This window comes from Octopus bimaculoides, chromosome 13 (genome assembly GCF_001194135.2).
Source record: "Octopus bimaculoides isolate UCB-OBI-ISO-001 chromosome 13, ASM119413v2, whole genome shotgun sequence".
Taxonomy (NCBI): domain Eukaryota; kingdom Metazoa; phylum Mollusca; class Cephalopoda; order Octopoda; family Octopodidae; genus Octopus; species Octopus bimaculoides.
Genome location: NC_068993.1, coordinates 44,472,352 through 44,473,812, shown reverse-complemented (window position 1 = coordinate 44,473,812; position 1,461 = coordinate 44,472,352). Strand labels below are relative to the sequence as shown.

At 36.7% G+C, this 1,461-nt stretch overlaps 1 protein-coding gene across 6 annotated transcripts in view; it reads right to left on the bottom strand.

The window, feature by feature from the left end:
• The window catches only part of LOC106880554 (uncharacterized), a 92,302-nt gene that overhangs the window by 19,558 nt on the left and 71,283 nt on the right, over positions 1-1,461 (bottom strand). The gene's annotated exons all lie outside the window — the stretch shown is intronic.

The following is a 1,461-nucleotide window of genomic DNA, read 5'->3' as shown; positions in this document are numbered from 1 at the left end:
ATTCCTATGTCATTACAATAATAATGGATATTAGCGTCAAATCTCTCTCTTAAATTTAAATTTAAAACTTTGTATATATATATATATATATACATATATATATATATATATATATATTTATTTACTTATCTCTCTCTGTCTCTCTCTCTCTCTCTCTCTCTCTCTATATATATATATATATATATATATGTATGTATTTATACATATACATTACACACACACACACACACACATATATATACATACATAAACATATGTATACATTCATGCATGTGCACACACATATGCGTGCACATACTCTTTTTATCGTTAATAGCTACTGCTTGCTTTCTATCATACTGACTTCTCAAATCAAGTATCTCTACAGTTTTTCAGTGAAGATTCTTGCTTTAAGAGTGCTGAAAAACTTGTGTGTGTGTGTGTGGGGGTGTGGGTGTGTGTGTGTGTGTGTGTGCATTCGTGCGTGCATGCGTGTGTGCATGTGTGTGTGTTTGCGTGTTTGCATGTGTGTATATATGCTTGTATATAATATGTATATACATATTCTTATGACGTCAATAAAATCATAGTATTTATGATAATGATATATTGTGTATGTATGTATGTATATGCGCGTGCGTGCGTAGCGAGGTCCTATGTATTACTACGCAGGTGAGATATTGCGGTACATTTGACTAACTGGCTAATTGGTTCGTCATTACTATAGCCTTGTGTATCTCTGCTTGTCCCTCATTGTCCCTTGACAATTAGTGCTGGTTTATTTACATCCAAGTGACTTAGTGGTTCAGCAAAAGTTATTGTTGGAATAAGTACTGGTGTTTAGTTATTTAACTAAAACCTTTCAAGACAGTGTCCCAGTATGGCTAAGGTTCAATGACTGAAGCATATAAAAGATTGGCATGTAAAAAGCACTATCCGAACGTGGTTGATACCAGGTCCATCTGACTGGCTCCTGTACTGGTGGCATGTAAAAGACACCATCCAAATGTGGTCGATGCCAGTGCTCCTCGACTGGATCCTGTGCTGGCAGCATGTAAAAGGCACTATCCGAATGTGATCGATGCCAGGGCCACCTGACTGGCTCCCGTGCTGGTAGCACGTAAAAAGCACTCACTACACTCTCAGAGTGGTTGGTGTTAGGAAGGGCATCCAGCTGTAGAAACATTGCCAGATCAGATTGGAGTCAAACTAGGCAACCCATGCCATGGAAAATGGACGTTAAATGATGATGATGATGATGATGATGATGATGATGATGATGATGACGACAACGACGATGATATATATATATATATATATTACAAACTAGTTAGTCCATTGTCCCTATTTGATTCTTAATTGAAGTTACTTAGTTGTGAACACTATTGGGAAAGGCATGAATATTACATAATCATGATTGCTTTTACATTTCCCTTTATGACACAAATTTGTGATTATGTTAAGAGAGAGAGAGAGAGAGAG